Source organism: Cololabis saira, chromosome 5 (assembly GCF_033807715.1).
Source record: "Cololabis saira isolate AMF1-May2022 chromosome 5, fColSai1.1, whole genome shotgun sequence".
Classification (NCBI taxonomy): domain Eukaryota; kingdom Metazoa; phylum Chordata; class Actinopteri; order Beloniformes; family Belonidae; genus Cololabis; species Cololabis saira.
Window position 1 is genome coordinate 17701369 of NC_084591.1, and position 19315 is coordinate 17720683.

General features: G+C 42.2%; 1 protein-coding gene across 2 annotated transcripts in view; it reads right to left on the reverse strand.

The window, feature by feature from the left end:
- Positions 1–18118, reverse strand: part of pparab (peroxisome proliferator-activated receptor alpha b) — a 56999-nt gene extending 38881 nt beyond the window's left edge. The window contains exon 1 of one of the 2 annotated variants that reach the window (XM_061721110.1): positions 17991–18118. The gene's annotated coding sequence lies outside the window, so the exon portion shown is untranslated. Of the gene's footprint in view, positions 1–15150; positions 15264–17990 lie in introns of those variants that run through there. The other variant, XM_061721111.1, reaches the window with a different exon arrangement.
- Between the last annotated feature and the right edge of the window lie 1197 nt (positions 18119–19315).

A 19315-nucleotide genomic window follows, 5' to 3' on the forward strand; every position in this document is an offset into this window, starting at 1 on the left:
TGCAGTAAAATTACAAGATGCTCGCAAGTGCAAAGAAGAAAACAAACAACAAAAAAAAAAACAACATGTGAATATCTAGATACCAAAAGTGAAAGCCAGATAAAGAGCCAAAACCTCTGCCATTTTGGTGTCTTTTTGAGAGCTAATTGACAATTCTGTACCAGTAAAAGGTCTGACACCAGGGAAAGTTATTCTCTCTCCCTTGCTTACTGAGCTTTTTTTTTATTTTTTCTTGTTCATTGTACTGATCTATGTCACCCTGAAGCACATCTGCATAAAGCCAGGCTGGCTTGGTTACTTGGACCCACCTCAAACAAATAACTACTAGCTGCCTCACATACTGCCATTTTTTACCTATAAATAGACAAGTCAGAGCAGACGAGCCCTGAAGAGACTGATACCAAACCAACTCAAACAAAAGGTGACAAAAGGTGTGACAGCACTGTAAAGTATGACAAAAGTGGTGTCAAGCATGAAAGACCCATCCACAAGTGAAAAAAAAAAAATGGACTTGAAACAAACATAAGGCGCTTTATAGTTCAGATCTACGCCGACATGGCTTTGACCAACTTTGCGCTGAGCAGCTTCACCATCAGTTTTGCTATCAGGTTGTCCACACAACAGTCTAAACTCCAGTTAAGTGACAATACCATTATCAGAATCAACAGTGAAGAGTAGTGCTCCATTATCTTGAAGTGCTCATGACTCACAACAACTCACAATACAAACAAAAAAGCTGATGCAACATGTTATTGTCCACATCAACAGCTGATGAACGTGCTTCAGCAGGCCAATGGAGAAGTCAATGATACAGAGTATCTCATGACACAACACCAGTCTCTCGTCCTCTCGCTTCTCTACTTCAAATATAGAAACAGTAATCCAAACCTGGATGTGATCTAAAAAGAGAACGATAGAGGACACAACGGAGTGCGGCGCAGGCATAGCAGGACATCAGGATATAAGTCAATGGGCTGGCTGAGGCTGAGGCTGAGGCTGAGAACGCCGGGTCGAGGTCGGCTCAAGGAGACCTGACAGGCTGGCATGTACGGCTGATGAATGCACCGCTGCTGAACCCAACCGTGGGGAAACTGGAGGAGCTGTGACATTAAAGTCCGTTAAGGCGTTGACTTATTTAGCTTCACATCGGCAGGAGGAGCAGCCTCTACTGTAGATCATATTTAAACTTGAAACGTATACACGTAAACTGGGTCAATCTTCAATAAGACATCGTACGAGCCCCTGCGAAGGGCCTGAAGCAAGTGGGAGGAGAGTGACAGTCAGATGAGAGTGGAAGCATAAACTACGAGCCAGCAGCTGCTGGCTGCTCCAGCCGTTTCTCCCCTCATGTACACGACTGCCTTTAGTTTAACCTTAGCTTGTCCTGCACGGTTCAATGTACAGCTATTTCAGACAGTAGAGACTCCACGCTGTAAATATTCTGCCCTCGGCTGAAAGACTCAGCTGCTGAGAGCAGGATGTTACTGAAATTATTTAAGGAAAAATTATTTGTTCAATCTGTGCCCCGTGCACGTTTGTTTTCTCAGTCCTGCAACAAGTTCAAGTACGTCATCGTGCTGTACTGCGGCTGCTGATACTACGAGATTGGACAGACGGAAACAAGTTTATTTAGCACACAAACTTGGTGGATGTCTCAGCAGCCAATAATACTGTACTTTTTGTGCCATGACAGCACTTCATTCTTTTCATTCTCTTGCAGGTTCTAGGTTATTACACATTGCTTCCTTATGTTTAGACTCCAAACTTTGAGTATTCCATTAACAACTGTTTTGTGTGGTTTTTTTTTTTTTTTTTGTCACTACAAAAACTGGTCATGATGAGCTTTCAATACGTCATTCTGCACGCCCACACAAGTTACGTTATGTTTCGCTGATATCACCTTCCCTCCCCTTAACTCGCCTTCAGGCCCGAGGTGACAAGTAAGACGCCTTGTGTTTACTGTATATTACCAACGCACGTTAAACACGCGTTCATCATCCAGCGATATTAGCGGGATCCAATCTAAAAACGGCTAATGTTGATCATCTTCGGGTCTATTTCTCCATCTCCTCCAGTCTCTACCATATTTGACTCAGACTAACTTCTTTACTCAACCTAAACCAAAGCTAGTTGACAGAAGTTTGCCTCCGCCACAAAGTAGCATTCTCTACCCAACCTCCAGACCAATATTGACATTAGTTCTTTAGTTCATTCGATATGTTAAACGTAGGACTGTGCGATTAATCGATTTTAAATCTAAATCAGATTTATTAATGAAGACTATGTTAAAAAAAGGAAAATCGATTTTCCTTTTTTGCAGCTGGCTGCATTACAGACAGAGCTCGTCTAGTCATCTTTGTTTGGTCAAGAAAATTGTAAATGTTGTCACTTTACTAAACTCAAGGAGGATTTACAGTATCTTTCAATTGCACTTCATTCCCAATAGGGAAATTTGTTTGCTATTTTTCTTTAAAAATAAAGATAAAATATTTGAAACAATTTATTCCATTGTCTTTTGTAGTTTAACCAAAAAAATCGAAATCGAAATCGAAAATCGGGTTTTCAGAGAAAAAAAAAAAAAAAAAAAAAATCGGGATTTTGTTTTTGTCCAAAATCGCCCAGCCCTAGTTAAACGTAATAATCATTAATTATCAACAGATAAATCTGTCCAGATGTGAGACTCGCAGAAGTTTGACGACGTGCTCCTCCCCTCAGGGATCCACTTGCGCAAGACTTGCACCGAGGTCCCTCGGGATCCCACTCCTAAAGCAGATTACCATTAGTAGTAAAATGTGGCTTTCAATATGATTGTAATCCAAATGGTAGCCAGAGAATGGAGGCAAAGGAGGACTCTGCAAGTCCCAGCCCTTGCAGCAACTTGTTCTACAGCATAATTGAAACAGAGAAGCTTGTAGCAAGAGCAGCTACAGTATAAAAGCCTCACATAAAAGGATCCCGTGCTTTTGTTTTAAAGTTTAATTCAGGGAACAAATACTAGACATACAAAAAACAATCACAATGTGATTCAATTACTTTAGCGTCAAGAGCCAAAACCCTGCAGAAAACAGAGCAAAGACCATGTGGATTTCTACTTGTTAAAAACAAAGAACTAGTATTGCAGCCTCAGTGAGCTACTCGCTCTACGGTTTGGGCTACTTTGAATTCTGAATGGAGGCAGTCTAGAGTAAACCTCTTTAGTATTCAGCTTCCAGCAGCTGACCCTCAGGTTTTCCTTTAGAGGACATCCTGTTTCACTCAGCATTTCCTCATCATAGGGAAAAAAAGCATCAAGGAGGAAAAAATCCCAAAGAAAATATGGCTTAAGGTTGAACAATATCTGTGCTTCACACCACTAATCTGCACATGTGATATAGTGAGAAGATAAGGCAAATGTGTTGTCGTAGAGGTCAGTTAAAAAACATTCAAAGGGAATTAAAAGATCAGGCTTTTGGGCAGGTACTGTACTGACTTTATATCTGAATAATATACAAAACTCAAGTCTTCCTGAACTCATGACCTCCCTGGCCAGCAGGTATTAGGTGATGGACCAGGCTGAACTCGTGTTGCCACCAACACACACAAGAATGTAAACACACAGAGCTGATTAGCCAGAGACTGGAGCGGTTTAGTGGATTGGTTTGAGGAAGACAGACAGAGACGTGGGGATAAAGAGGAATGTCAGTTCAGCCACATTACAGTCTTCATCAGCAACGCGTGAGACGGAGCGAGTAAATGAGGCGGGGAGAAAGAGAAAACAGTGGTTCCTATGGCGACGGCAAGCTTTTGTCTCATTGGTTGAGAGACTTCGCTTGTGTTCACTCATCCGAGCCGGCTGAGGGCACCGGGCACACGGGGTAGAAGATGAGCAAGGCCATAGGTATTTGTGTTGCCATTGTGTTTGGGGGTAGGTGGGAGGTAGGGCACAAACGAGGGTGGAAGGGGTTACTCTGAGGAAAAAAAAGAAAAAAGAAAAAAAGACCATGCCAACCACTAGGGTTGCCATGGCAATATCGACACACAAGTCACGCTTTGAAAACAGAAATGGAGAACATGCAGCAGGCGTGTTAAGACTTCTTAACACGCCATGGGCTTAAGCCTGTGTTTAAAAAAAATACAAATAAAAAGTTCTGCCTATCCATTACCACAGTCTACCAGTGATCACAGGACTGGATTCCCAGAGATTAAAAAAAAACCAACAGCATATAATGTGATGGGTTTCTGCTTAGCGCCTCCCAGCCACAACATCCACATAATGAAAAGGCTTATAAACCCAGGCTGAAACAGATAAACCTGCACTCAGCACGAGTAGCACGGAACAGTATGTGAATCCTTTTTAGTTAATTGACCTGCTGCGATAATTGGTCATAACTGCCGAGTGATCTGATCCTTATCTGGTTATTAGTGAATGGTTAATCGACACAATGCACTTCATTTGGTAGCACACAACCAATGATACTTCCTGATGTCGTTAAACAAACCCAGTCACTCAGACTGATGGAGGGAAAAAAACACAAGTGAACACTTGCACGTCATAGTCACCTTTGGAAGCAATGACCTCCAGCAAGCCCCTTCAGTACCTCTGGACCAAACCTGCACAACATTCAGGAGGAATTTGGACCACTTCTGTACAGAAATGCTGCAGCTCAGACACATTTGCGGGATGTCAGGCGTGAACGGCTCTCTCTCGTAACGTCATTAATGTCTGCGCTTTGACTGGGCCGCTCCAAAGCACTTTATTGACCTGCTGCGAGCAGACAGAAACACTTGTATTATCCAGTAGTATACTTCAGGACGACAAGGCGTCCAAGCCCTGAGCCAGTAAAGTGAGCCTGAAACGAGCATTCTTCCACCCCTGTACTTCCCTGTTTGGATGAGGATTTGACATTTGGAAGCGGTGTCTGTTTTGCCTCATGTACGAGTGTTTTTTTCTTTAGTTTAATCAGTCCATCAAACCTTCCAGCAGCCAAGGTGCTCCAAAGCTACAACCTCCTTTTCTATCTGTGGACATGTCACAGTAAAAGAGAGAGAGAGACAGATAGAGAGAGAACAAGGACAATTATTTTTTTCTGATGCAGCGATGGAAGTAATTTTAATGGAAGTGGAGCAAAGAAATATATTTTCCTTGGCACCGTAAGCTGTAAGTTGTGACAGAGGCAGTGACGTATGCAGTTGCTGCCCCGTCTTCTATCCAACGAAGCATCCAAAGAGTGAAGTGAGGATGCTTCTATCTCAGTTTGAATGCAAAAAAAAAAGCATTTTTCCACATCGATGACACTCTGCTGCAGACAATAAGTGGAGTCCACCTTCTCGGGAATGACACCCGACGGATACGGCGTCGTGTCTCCACAGGAGCCAACAGCACACGCAGAAGATGAACTTGTATTTGTGATGTTGCTCTTTGGCAGCCAGGGGATGTGTTGCCTTTAAAACATATTTGAAGGTGGGTATGAATAAATGTTTTGATTTTCCAGTTGTGAGTTATTTAAAGTTTGTACTCTACATGTACTGTAATGCTTATAAATCAATCGCATCTTTTTTCTAAAACTATAAGTAATTCCTTTCCCCGTGTATCTGACGAGAGGCTGTCATTGCTCCACCTTGAGATCTGTTGCTTTTCCACAAACAACAGAAGCTCGTACTTCCCTCACCTGAACAAATGCAACAAAGGCGCTCATAAAGGCTCATCACATCAACAATAATGCCAAGCGTGTCCGTTGTCCCTTTCTGAAGTGGAAGTGGGGCTTTTGAAGCCTACATGGAAACTTACTTTTCTATAAATTCATCAAACATAGCAAAGATGAAACTAGTCAAACCTTGAAAGTTCTGTAAACCAATCAACGAGGACAACAAACACAGAACATTTTGAAAAATAGAAGAAAAAAAAACAACAATTTTGTCACATAAGAGTAACAAAACGTGCACTGATAAAGTCTGGTATAAAGACACTGTAATACTGTAAGAACAGTAAATGGGAGTCTAACAATGAATAAATGAAACAAGATACATTTACTGTCCTTTTACTGTTTGAGAGCCATTTTTTTTAATTAAATTAGCTTTAGCTCTAGTCCACATAACATAATCCTTCCAAAGCATGTTGGTATTCAAAGCTTTAAAAGAGAAAAACCAAGTAGTTACAAAACACTGACATCCTACCTTTGTTACCCAAAAACCTGAAGTTTGCCACTTTGCCCTCTGACAACATGAACATGAAAAGCTTTTTAAAGGTTTGTATGAGCATTCAGTGTGTGTGTGTGTGTGTGTGTGTGTGTGAGCGAGAGGAAGACAGGTTAATGTTTAATCCATCTCTCTTGTAGTCTGAGTGCTGACAGACCTGGAAGAAGATTGCTCCATTGGGCACGACAGTGGTCATACAGGTCTAATGTGAACTAATGGGGCTGTCCCACCGGCCTGTCCATGTCTGCATTAGAGGCTCAGCATGCACCATGACTGCTGTGTAAACACTCAAAGGAACCCTTATCTCCGCGGTTTAATATGCTGGCAGGTACTGTACACTCTTATCTTCATGCAGACTGGCCAAAGTACAGGACGTGATTGACATTGGACTTTATCTGCAGTCTGCGATGGAGGAGGTATGGTGACCACAGAAAGATGGTGGCATTCGGGTCGCCGTTTCAGGGTCAACTACAGGTAAATATAAAGCATAGAGCAAAGTTTGGCAGCTATTTTTAGAACAAAAAATCTATTCCAGTGTCTCTGCCAATTTTAGAAGCTTCTTTTTCAATCATTTACTTCACATTGTATTATTAATGGGTGTTTTTCTCCATTCATTCATACATGTATCATCATTGACATGATTGAGAATTCTTGAAGGATGTGCAGAAATCTTTGCTTTTAAAGATGTGATGACTGGAGTATTGAAGACGAACGCTGCAGTCACACAGCCCGTTGGCTCTGCTACTGTAGCTCCTTTATTCTGCCTCACAGCCCTGTGTGAATAGCACAGGAGGAGAAATAGTGGAATAGTTGTTTTACTACCTCCCACGGCTGAACACCTTTCGGAGGTAGTACCACAGCCGTAATGGAGACTACAATACTGTGTGAATAAATAAAAGGGTGTAACAGAGACACGAGGACGACTGCAAACTCACATGGATGCTGAGACACGGCAATGAGCCATTGGGCAGCAACATTCAGGTGAAAAACGGGGGGGGGAAACATTCGTAATGGGGTAAAAAACTACCAGATTTTCAGCCACAGTGGTTGGAGAGCAAAGACTAGCTGGATGGACCATCTTTCATACTTTCCCCAGTACCTAGTGTCCCAAACAGCTCCTGGTTGACCCTCAGAAACAGTTTTTTTTTTCTTGTCATTTTATCAGCGGAGTGTTTTCTGAATAAAGCAGTCAGTGAGCAGCGGGATTAGGGAACCGCTGCAACTGTGATCCGCAAAAAGTGGAGAAAAGGCACCGTGTTCAGATTACAGCATTCCGTAATGCTTTATGAAAGCACACGCTGGGGACGAAACATTGTGCCTACATGGGATTACTCTGAACGCACAAATCAAGACAGGAGTCAGAACAAAGCAGATCAGCAGTGAATCCTTATAGCGCGTCATGCAGTCATGGGTTTGCATTCAAATCAATGCAATGGAAATGTGGGTGCGGACTTTTTTAATAGAACTGACTTTTGGAGGATCAGATTTCTTTGACCTTGTAAGATATTAAGCATGTCGTATGCACCATGTACAGTATCTGTTTGCAATATATGTCACGCTGAACTGAGGTTGCTCTGCATGTGGTTCGGGCCTCTGATTAGGACATCTCCTGGGGGGCCCTTGGGGGGAGATGTTTCGTGCATGTATAACCAGAAGAAGGCTCAGAGGCAGGCCGAGGACACGCTCTACGCATACGCTTCTCGGCTGGCTTGGGGAGAGGGCGGTCTGGGCCTCTCCGTTTAGGCCGCCCCCGCAAACCCTAACCCACATAAGAAGAGGTGGGTGTTTGGATGAAAACCAATGGTTGCTACATCATTTCCTCATCCACACCAGCATGCAGTGTCCCTTTCGAGCCTTCAAAATTTCGCTGATTCTAGTATTGTGGATTTCCTAACTGATGAATCAACTCTCATACAGTAGAGTTTGATCAGGTCATGCTCCTCAAAACGCTCTCATAACCGGGACTTTATTAGTCTTACTAAATGTTCCTGAGCTACTAGGGCTGTGCGATTAATCGATTTAAAATCTAAATCGGATTCATTAATCACAATCGATGTTAAAAAAAGGAAAATCGGAAAATCGATTTTCCTTTTTTGCAGCTGGCTGCATTACAGACAGAGCTCGTCTAGTCATCTTTGTTTGGTCAAGAAAATTGTAAATATTGTCACTTTACTAAACTCAAGGAGGATTTACAGTACCTTTCAATTGCACTTCATTCCCAATAGGGACATTTGTTTGATATTTTTCTTTAAAAATAAAGATAAAATATTTGAAACAATTTATTCCATTGTCTTTTGGAGTTTTACCAAAAAAATCGAAATCGAAATCGAAAATCGGGTTTTCAGAGAAAAAAATCTGGATTTTATTTTTGTCCAAAATTGCCCAGCCCTATGAGCTACCATGCAGATTCCCATTTTATCAGAGCACCTTGCTCACTTTTAAACCTGTCTTGTCTAAAGACTGACCTTAAATTATATATATTCAAAACATTTGCACTACATGGCGCTAAATCATGTCAAAAAGAAACAAAAGAAGCTATTGGGCACTTTACACAGTTGTCAAACAGATCTACTGCGGCATAATTCCATTGGCATGGTTTCAGTTGTAAGATGTTGTTTCAAGTGTTACTCAAGACGAGCAGTTGATTTTCCTGTCAGCGCGACCAGCGCGCCGGACTGAGTTGAGAAATAAACAGCAAGTTACAAAAAACCCCAGTGGACTCTGAGCTCAGCACTGGCAACCCGTCCGCTGTCAAAACAGTAATTAAATGTTTTAACACACTCACAAGCAGATGGGACCAGGCCGCGCGGTCTGAGCAGGCTGTGTGTGGAGGAGGTGCGGTATGACAGTGTATCATGTCACTTTAACAATCTGCGGTGCCCTGGCCCCTTGTAGTGGCTGTTTATAGCACACCATTACGTGCTGGAAAATTCGCCTGCATGTGTCGAGGACCCAAAACAGGTAGATGAAGACCTGTGGTTACTTTTAGCATGTGAATAAAAAGGTTTTTGAATCTAAGTCAGTGGTTGTTGTCGTTATAAACTCTCAAAGAAATACACCGCGATTAAAGCGGACCAATCACGGCTGTTGCATTTTGCAGTACCAGGCTTAAATAAAAATTAGGCATTAGGGGTGCGATATGTTGGAGTTTTTGATTTGGTAGTCACTTCAGACCCCCAAACATATACCCTCTTACACAGCAGGAGTCACTTTATTCATTATTTGTCTCCTTTAAAGGGTGCTCAGCTGCTGCACAGCTCCTACAGACAGTACATCTTTCTGACTATTAGATCAGGTCTGTCGGTCTCTTATACCCTGTTAAGTACTAGAAAGGCAGAGAGGTCACAGGCAAGACAACAAGAAATATGTTTGTGGAACGTTGTTTGAATCATTCATGCAAAATAATACATTAATTAAGCTTGGAGGGCAATAAAATGCTCAACTGGGTCCCTCGGTGCAGCTTTTGACCCTCGTCGTCCCGAGGTGTCTATATCGCCAGTAGCTGACAACAGCGTCCTTGAGCAACATTTCAGGTCCGTGCCAAGTGCCGTCCCCTGACTGCCGCTTTCCCCTCATTTCCAAAGAAACAAAAAAAGAAAAGGACGAGCAGGCCACCATTTCAAAATCTCACTGCACTTAATCCAAACTATAAATTTCAAAGTGGGGAAACTATTAAACAAATGCAATATATTTCAGCTGCTTTTATCACTTGACAGATGTAGGGCTGAGGTAACAGGACCGCGGTGAGAGTTGTGTATGTCCAACTAGGCATACAGTTCATTTTCTCCATCATATATCAGCTACTCGAGTAACTTTAGTTTTTCACTTAGTAGCAATTACTGAAGTCCCAAACTGACATCAGATGAATACTGCACACACTTTGCACCTTGGAAAGATGAAAGTGTGGCTCAATTATACCATATTACAATATGAAAGTAGAAAGAACTAAGGATGGATCAATAATGGTCATCATTGCAAGGGACAGACCCCCCCGCTGCCTCCGCTACAAGTAAAACCTTTTGCCAACGCAGCCATCCTCAAAAGTGAAGATGATGAGGAGATACACGACTCACAACAGCAGACCAGAGAGACAAGACATCGGTTCAGGAAACCATTCAAATCCTCCTCAAGTCCCGACTTGTTGAAATTTAGCTGACAGCATCCCTCCCTGATCACTAGCCCAGACAATCTCCTGTCCAGAGCTGCTTACAGTAAGTCTGGCTGGAGGGCCCCAATCCTATTCAAATCAGAAGGACTTTACCATACGAAAGGCTCAAGGGAAACAGACCTGGGTCAGATGAAGGTCGAAGCTGGCCGATTTAGGGCACAAGTTGGAAAACAAAAAGATCAGCAAGGGTGGCCACGGATGCCTCGGCTGTTTTTCTAACACTGGGGGAGACCCTACATTGAAAAATACATCCCAATACATTAATTACTGCATCAGAAAAAGATATATCTGAAGATCTAATCCAGAATAATACGTCTGCAGCCATTAGTTTGATGGTTTATGAGGTGCCAGTCCGTTGCTCATTTATCTCAATTCTATTATGAGGAGAGATTTTACATCTTTTGAAAGTAATGAGAGCAGGACTCATTTTTCTTCCTTCTTCATTGGTAGGGGCGTAATATTATGTGAACTGTTCCATTAAAATCTACCATGGAGAAGTGATTGATTACACCAGACATCATTACATGTTGTGGAAGTCATGGAAGAGTTCGCTTCTCTTTGCCAAAGCGTACTGAATGAGAAGCGGGTATTTGTCGGATGCTGTAGAAGCTGGAGCGCCTTCGCCCTTTTTCATCCGACTTCATCCAAATCAATTTCAGGCCTTACAGTTGCCCGTTCATATGAACATTTCCTTTGTGTTTGGGTGTATCTTAAATTACCATGAAGCAAAACAAATCCTAAATGTTGGGATCGCAGGCAGGAACTTGAGCTGCTTTGTCTGAAATTATCTTAAATGCATTTTAAATACATTTTAAAATGCAGTCAGTTAAAAAATAATTTGTGCCCTCTATCATATTCAAAGTTTTACCAACCAACATCAGATGAACGACAACAACTTAGACCGTGTTATTAAATATTTCACAAAAATGTTAAGGTCCCGCCACGCCATATAAACTAGCTGAGGTCTGGACTTTGACTGGCTCATTGCAACACCTTGAGTTAGGGCTGGGCGATATATTGAGTATAGGCGATGTATCTCGGCTTCTACTCTGTGCGATGTACAAAATGACTCTATCGTGAATATTCGAATATACATTTGCTTTTAGCCGCGGGCGTTAAATTACAGGCTTTTCTCACTCTCTCGTCTCGTCTCTCCTTCTCAGAGACATAAAACAAGCGCACCCTGTTACACACGTCAGTCACGTGCTGTCGTGTGTGCATCATCATTGGCCCCCGACCAGCTGCTGGTGTCGGCGCTGCTGTCCGGGACTGCCGCTCACTTCCCCGCTTTAACTTTCCCAAACTCGCCTGTTTTGCGCCGTGAGCTCATCTGCGCGGTTGCTACGCGCGACGGACTCTTTTCAAAGCAAACCGGTTTAGTAAAGACGGGAGGGGATGTTTTCCCCTCGCACGGCTCCGGAGAGCCGAGGAGCCGCTCAGCGCGACACGCGCAGCCGAGCCTTTAGACTGATTTATGGTTCCGCTTTTTTTCTTGTATGTAAAATTGATAATATGGGATGTTGAGTTTTTGATCTTTCAAAATACACTACCCATGACATGAATTGCATTACACTTTGTGAACATTATACGATAAAGAGAAAAAAAAAAATTCTATCGCTTTATTTGATATTCATTCAGTCATTCACCTTTATTTAGCCAGGCAGGTCATTAAGAACACATTCTTATTTACTAATGATGGCCTGGCAAGCGACAAGGACCACTTGGGGGAAAAGGAAGTGGGCTAGGGAGTATAACACAGTAAAATTGTAGCTCTAAAAAAGGTAGAAAACCGTACTGTAGCATTTTTTGGCAAAGCAGCAGAAATTGGCAGAACACCCTCTCTGTGAAAGGGGCTTGTTGTTTTTCCCGGGGTACGGAAGAGGAAACTCCTTCCGCGTTCATTTCTGACCAATGAGAAAACACTTGCGCGCATGGCATTTGTTAACAGCTTTGAACCGCTACAGACGCTTGCCTTGTGAACACAAACGCCACATACGAAAATGAAACAACTGTATCGATTTAGCCCCTGAAATGGAACAAAACAAACGGGCCACAGGTCCGAAAGCACCCTTAGACAAAAACTGTATTACTTCATTTGTCGATTTTAAATTGTGGTTTCAAAATGCATAAACACATCTTAATCTGACTGAAATCACACAAGACCAAACGTCAGTCGGACTAACAAGCCCAGAAAATGTGGTTGAAGTCGAGCTAATCTCTGGATGTAAACGTTGAACGAGACTGGAGCAAGCATAGTACCTGCTGTACAGGTTTTGTAAAAGACCTGTGAAAGAATCTGACACTATGGAGGACCAAATCTGACATAATTACAAATAAAAGCAGAAATAGATTTTTCCTTTTTTTTTCTTTTCCTAAAAAAAACAACAAAAAACTGAAGTGTAACCAAATGTAACAAGCTGAAAGTTTGTCCTATTCAACATTCACCTTTTTTCTTTCTTTCCAACTTATCTGTTGTTTTGATGTGAAAAAAGTCAAATTAAATGTACTAAACTGTGTATGTTAATGTGCTTAATGACTGCCCAGGTCCTGTTTAGAAAATTAAAAGACCAAATCACCACCCCTTGCTTGACAGTATGAGATATCCTGTATTTAATTCTCACCAAACCTGGCGATGTGCATTGTGTTTTAAATATTTCCACTTTGGTTTTGACAGTTTGTTTAGATGCAGATTTGCAAATGTTGTCTCTTTTGTCTTTTTTTTGGCAGGAGATACTTTCTTTTAGCAACCCATACTTCAGTCTTTTTCACACGGCACAGTCATGTAATTTAACATTTTACACGCTAACTGAGGCGTGTGGATTCTGAGATGTAGCCCTTGGTTTTGGCATTATGCCGTCTGCCCTTGGGATGAATTTGCTGGATTGTCCACTCTTGGGAACATTGGAAACTTTACCTTTTGAACCATCTTCCTTGGTGTAGATATTCTAACCTTTAAATTGTTCGGAAATTGTTTTTAAACCCTTCTAAGATTGAAGGGTAAGCGACAAATGCTTATCTACATGTAACATCACAGTTAAAGTTCCTTCCTCGTGGCATTCTGGGAAGACGGACCTGAATAGTCCAAAAAAAACCTCATGCTTTTAGAGATGTGTTCTGCTCAGGTGAATTCATCAAGTGCATTTGATTACCAGGATCTGGCTGCTGCTTATACCTTTAATTCCTATGCTAGTCCTAAGGGTGTACTTAGCTGTTTGCATAATGCTTCCTGATTTTGGCTTAGCTTTTAAGTAAATAATAACATGGTATAATATGTCATTTGCTGTTGTTCATCCGAGGATGTATTTACCCAACTGTAAGAACTCGTCAGGATCACAGATTTCTTTTAATGCCTTAAACCTAAAACCTCCCAATTGAAAGAGGGTGTACTTTGTTTTGTACATGACTGTGGCTCAGCGGGTCTGTGCTGTTATCGCGGCACTAACTGACATTTCTTGACGGGCCCCCGACGGAGACAAATGATAAAGTCTTTCGAGTGTTCAACCAGAGAGAAAACCTGAAAGTCCTGTTTGAGAAGCTGGGTTGAGACAGTTTTGATTTACACGCCGTTTCTGTCTATCTCTCTAGGCTCCAAATGCAACAAGGCAGAACAAGGTAGAAGATAAATACGGTAACCTGGGGACAAAACTGTCCTGAGCAGAGCAGCTCAACCACACACAAACTCATAGCGGAAGGACAAGTTCCCCAGAGAAAGACAAAGAAATATATGTATGTTTGTCTGAGCAAGGGCAGGGGTCAGAGGGGTCACTTTTAAAGTGTTTTTGTGCATCAGAGACCTGGCTATCGCGCTGGGTTAAGTTCAGGACAATGGGAAGATGAGTCTGATGCAGCTGCACCAGATGTGCATGTACAAAACTTGCATCCTAGTGTTTGTCAAGGCCGGATGAAAAACAGAGAGAGTGATCAGTGTTCAGAAAATGACAGGAACAGGTTTCAAAATAACCTTTTCATGAATACCTGGTACAGTAAGCCTGCTAGATATTCACCCATATCTCAAAAAAGAAAGAAAAGACATAATGCACATAATGTTTGATCTTGGTTCGGGTCACAGAATTTTGCTGTGCACTCTTGTAGCATTTTAAGTCCCGGGAGGTGTTTGTTCTTCAGCCAAAGCCAGACAAAATACTGGATATTACTTTACTCTGTCAATGAATAAAAGGCAGTCTCATGCTGATAAATTACACAACTATAAATGGGCTTTTAACAACCGTCATGAGACAGATAAGGGGTGTAAAAACGGTTTTCAGTAAAGATCTTTGAACCCAATCTACACATCACCCCGCTGGTTTAGGAGTAAGCAAACACTGGGGGACATATGCAAGAGCCTGATTTACGGAGAACTCGGTGTTATCTCAGCCTGTTAGGAAACAGACCGCGGAATTAAGAAGCTGCCAACGTGGATCAACGTAAGACTCACATTTCAGGAAAGAGTCAACAAAAAAGTTCTGAGTAACCGACGCAATTTTTAAGTCGTGAACAAAACTCAAGTCTTCTCTAATCACGTGCATTTAAAACATAAACAAACATTCAATAGAAGGCAGTTGTGTTTAAACAAAGCACACATGTGCAGTGAGAGTACACAACTTAATTTTGAGCGAGGGATGCTGTGAGGTGAATTGTAGTGTGGCTGGTCACATTTATTCCCGTTGAGAACATTCTCTCTAGTGAAATGGGTCCTTTATAGGATGACTTAGACGGGAGTGTTCATGAGCCATCGTTCACAACCCCCACGATCGCGGCAGAATTCCTGACAACACCTTGGATCAACAGGTTTATACTGAAAAACCTACAAGCAGCATTCCTGCTCCACTGCACAGCATTTTGGACATCTCCACTCGTCACTGGTCTGCTTGTCGCTCTGCCTACATCACATACTTTGCTTCCCATGGTCGTATCCAATGGTGTCCAGCAGCAGCTCTACTTCCCCATTGGGTACAGTTTCCTGTACACAAAAGTCAAATCCAGGGGAACTGGATTCATTCTTTGTAAGAAACAAGGCCAAGCCAGGTGACTTATCCGACCCAAGTCCATAGTTAGTTAATCCGCAGAACGCAACGCAGCAATAAATCAATGTTTGGCTGACTACATTGGAGCACTTCTTTTAGTTAGTCGAGTAGTTTTGTACATTTACACACACGGAAAGGAGGGAGGAAGAGGTTACTGTCAGGGTTATGAAGGAGATAATACACAGGGGGGACATATTAGCCGAGTCTCTACTCATTGCATCACCTCAACAGTTTACACTGATGAAGATCTGAGCTGCAAGAGTTCTGAACACCAGTCACAAGTGACGACTTTCATTCATTGTCCCTTTTTTTATTTAATCTTTTATTTAAACAAAAAGCGTCCGTAAATTGACGACTTCACGTAGCAAAAAGTCAGGACGGTTCATCGATAAAGCTAAATTTCTGTCGTGCCCTTGGAACATACAGCCGTGCTTTTGCCAGCTATGTCCTAATCTGTGTCATGCACTGCCACCCAGTATTTTTATCTGTTCTGGTGCTCCCACACCAGATTTATCAGGTACGGCAGCGACTTCGTTTTTAGCCATCTTTCTGTGCAACGCATTATTGCTGTTGTTCTTATGACTTATGACGTTTCAGTGAGACTGAGCAATGTGCCACAGCTAGATAATATGCTTTAACCAGGGTGTGAAATGTTCAGTGGCAGCTGGAAAAACAACCCAACAGCAAGCTTGAAGGGGGCTTACACATTTATGTGCTTGAAAGCATATAACTGGGTGTTGTAACTGCCAACTTTAAAAAATCTGGCATGAGACACCCTTTTTGTTTTGCTTCGGAATGCATCAGTCTCACACAATGTCATTTGGATTCTCAGAGAACTGCAGATTCACGTCATTTAGTCTATTTCATCCACTAAAACCAGGCGTGATTAACAGAGGGGTGAAGATGTGGTCTAAGAAATTGTGCTTTTGTACTGTATTCCTGTCCAACTTTAAACCAAAGCATGTCACAGACATGTCATTAATTATTCAAGAAATTTTGTCCACAAAGTACATGTGTCATCTTTAAAGGAGACGTATTATGACCTTTTTTATGACAGGAATGTACAACTGAAGTTCAATTTTCTACCATTTCCTTACTGCTCTGTTCACAGCAGCCAGTTTTAGGGGATGGAGTTATTCCACTCTCTTTTAGACAGATTGCATCTAGAGAGATTTCTTTTTACACTCTGACGGCTGATTACCACATGAAAGGCAGTTTTCTTTTCCAAATCTGACTCAAGCACACGAAGAGAGTTGGTTTCGGGTGCGATTTCCACACGTGCACCCAGTAGTCGTCACGTACGAAGCCTGCCTCTACCAGAGCTCAGAGTGAAAAAACAACTCAGATTGCTCCGTTTTCAGCCAAGGCTTTGTTGTGACTGAAAGTCAGCGTGACAACAACTGTCTGTGGTCGGACGTTGAATTAAAAGCACACAACAAACTTCTTTTGTAGGTAACCAGTTGTTGCAGCAGCAGCAAAGCCGCTTGGCTACTCTTCATTTTGTTTGGTTATTTGGTTTGTTGATATCCGTTTACGTTTAATATGCTGTATATAATATGCCCCCAGCAGCAAGCATATGGAACAGGGAACGTAAGCAAAGAGGCACACGTCAGATCTGATCATTTGCACTATATAAACTAAAAAGGTCAATCAGGAAGGTCAAATTCTGATGCTGCACACCTAAAAATCAGATGTAGGCTGCAACGTGAACGCAGCCAAAGTGACAAAGTCGTGTTATGTTGGACTTTTTCCAATTGATTGAGGTGCGATGCACAAACATGATCAAGTACAGATTCATAAAAAAATTTTCAATTCAATTTTCAATTCAATTCAATTCAGTTTTATTTATATAGCGTCTATTAGAACAGAAGTTGTCTCTAGGCGCTTTCCAGAGACCCAGAAGATGACTCCGGAGCAATTATTACATAGACATAACACACACAGTGGCAGGTAAAAAAAACAAACTCCCCTAGTGGGAGGAAAACCATGTCTCCTTTGATATTGTGTTGCATTGTGATGGACAGGGCCCACTTCCACTTTCGTCTTACATCTGGAGGAATGCTGACTCTTTACAGCTGTCAGGTGCTCTTGTGCAGGTGCTTTGTGGGCCTTTCTGTAGCTATAGATGTGCTACAACCCTTTCGTGCTTCAGACCTGACTGCAAATAGCATTTTAAGAATGAATACTCATAGTTTGGGTTTTTTTCTCACTTCATCCTACTGCATTGACCTTTCTGATCTGTTTTCTCAAGCTGACCACAGGCCTGCATCATAAACAGAACTTCTTCACGGCCAGTACTAGATTTGTAGAGCATAAAAAAAGGACAGTGCTGAACAGCTTACAACAGAGGAACATGTTTCCATTGATGGGAAAAGCTGCGCAGGCGTGCACGCTGACCCCCGATGTGTCATTCAGTGTACAAAAACAATGCACCTCCAACCATATGCAGTTCTGCTGCAAGCAATAAACTTGCACACTGCAGGTGGATCACACATGAACTGGAGGAGATGTGCAAACCCCTCCGTGCACCAACACATTTCTCCCCCCCCTCGCAGATGGACAGCCTCAGCTGCTGCAGGAAGTTCACTTTTTGAATAAAAGGGCTAAATGGAGAAGATGCGTACCTTAGAGCAGACAGCGCACTCCGGAGCAGCCATATCCTCGGAGAAGTCGCCGCGTTGACGGGAAAAGTAGTCCCTGACGCCGAGCACGTCCTCGTCCACTGGCCGCTGCGCTGCTGCCGCCGCCGCCGCCGCTGCTGTCACAAACACAGCAGAGCCATGGTGGTGCTCACGCCCGCAGGAAGTGACGCCATGAGTGGCAGCTGGCGGGGGGAGGCCCCGCCCACCGCCCCGACACACCTATAGTTTCGACCAATAGGAAGAGAGCAGCAGTTTCCCTTGCGAAGGACGCCCCCTAACCAGAGACAGGAGCTGGAGGGCCTCTCCTCTTCCCCTCTTCCCCTCTTCCTCCTAACCTAAATCAGTGGTCCTCAACCTTTTTTCAGTGATGTACCCCCTGTGAAATATTTTTTCAGCCAAGTACCCCCTAACCAGCCAGTGGCGTCAATTCAGCTAAGGTATGGCAAGGTTACGAGTCACAGAACTAGAGTATCAATCAACACGTCCAGCAAATACTCATCACAGAAGTCTGCTATGTAGCTTATCTGTATGGTCAAGAAAATTGGAACTTTTTCCAAATGCAGTCTCACTCACTGCAAAAACTCAAAATCTTACCAGGAATATTTGTCTTATTTCTAGTTAAAATGTCTCATTTTTAGTCAAAAAATCTCATTACACTTAAAACAAGAGTCATCACCAGAAAAATAACTTATTTGACCATTTTCACCTGTTTCAAGTAAATTTTCACTTGAAATAAGTAGAAAAATCTGCCAGTGGGACAAGATTTATCTTTTAATTACAAGCAAAAAAATCTTGTTCCACTGGCAGATTTTTCCACTTATTTTAAGTGAAAATCTACTTGAAACAGGTGAAAAGGGTTGTTTTTGAGTCTTTTCTTAAATGTAATGAGATTTTTTTTGACATTTTAGCTAGAAATAAGACAAATATTCTTGTTAAGATTTTCAGTTTTTGCAGTGTATAATAACTAGTGAAATCGATCATGTTCTGATTTGCATTTTTAGTTATTCTATATGTATTAAGTAATAGAATAATCAATACAAATAGACACAGAGTAATTCCATAAATGTATTTAAAAAACAAACATTTACATTTTCCCTTGAAGCCAAGGTGTGGCGGCTGCCATACCTTGCCATACCCAATTGACGCCCCTGTAACCAGCGCAAAGCTGGTGGTAAAGAAAGACCTAAAACAGAGCACTGTGCCATCAGTTACTGATTTATTAAACATAAAAATATTGCTGCTATGCTTCAACCACGACTCCATCGTTGGTCCAAGTGATTGACAGGTGAAGCCAGGTGGCATTTGAC